Below are 1,171 nucleotides of genomic sequence, written 5' to 3' on the forward strand. Positions count from 1 at the left end.
CAGCCAGTGGTCGCTGCAGAAAGGCAGGGGACCCCTCGGAACCGCTCCCTTGGATATAGGTGGCTCCCAAACTCGGACCCGGTCAACCCGCTCGTTTGCCTCCCTCACCCCCTCCTCCCCCAAGGTGCGTTAGTTCACGGCACGCGGGTTCTCCACCCTGCAGACCCTCGGCCTCAAGAACATTCTGTGAGACGTAGCCCAGCTGAGTACGACGGGAAAGGTGGGCCTGCCTGGGAGGATATGTTGACCAATTGAATGCTGGCATCTGCCCCAGGGCTGGAGCCAGGAAGAGAAAAGGCCGCAACTTGTACAGCGCTAAGGGGCCCGCGGTGGAAATGTGGGGGCATCTGGCCGCATCCCAACAGGCCCTCTTACACCAGCGTTGGGGGGGGGCCCCCAAGAGGCTTGAAACCCGTTTCGGGCACCACCACCAGGCTGAGGTATATCGAGCCCCACTTGGAAGAAGCGACTGATGAGCGTGGCGAGACACTGTCAAGCTGGCGCAGGATGTGGAGGGCGCTGGTTAAGGAGGTCGTACCCTGCGGTGCGGAACGAGATGATCGTGTGGTCCTGGCCCGTGATTGCTTGTTGACGCCTTACAGGACAGGCAGCTGCAAACACTACGTCAAGCAGGCACCACCCCTGAGGACATGCAGGGGGCGCTGGCGAGGGCCTTGGAGTTCGGGCCTTCTGAAGCAACGAGTGGGCCTCGGGCAGCTGCTCAGCCCCGCCGTGACCTCCGGGGCGGAAGGCTTTAACGTGGAGAAAATAGCATTGAGGAAGGTGAGCCCTAGAAACTTTCCAAGGCTTGTGTTGGGGCTGGCGGAGAGGTAGGGCACAGATTAGTCAGTGTCAGAGGGAGCGGAGAACAGTCTCTCAACCGGACGGATTCTGATGCTTCCAGCCAGTTGCGGCAAGGACTGTGGGTAGGTATGGTCACAGCCGTGAGTTGCATTCCTAAGGCTAAGGAAGTGGTACAGGCGGGAAAAGCTCTGGAGAAGGGGGCGAAAAAACCCAGCTGTCTTCGGTTCCCGGGGCCCCGACTTGGGTAAGCAGCCGTTCGAACCAGCACGATGCAGTGAAGGCTTCAATAGATGGGAAGCCATGCCGCATGACAGGGACACTGGGGCTGAGACGACCTAGTGCGGCCTGATATGTGCCACTACTGCGA

Source organism: Penaeus monodon, unplaced genomic scaffold, assembly GCF_015228065.2.
Source record: "Penaeus monodon isolate SGIC_2016 unplaced genomic scaffold, NSTDA_Pmon_1 PmonScaffold_289, whole genome shotgun sequence".
NCBI classification, from domain to species: domain Eukaryota; kingdom Metazoa; phylum Arthropoda; class Malacostraca; order Decapoda; family Penaeidae; genus Penaeus; species Penaeus monodon.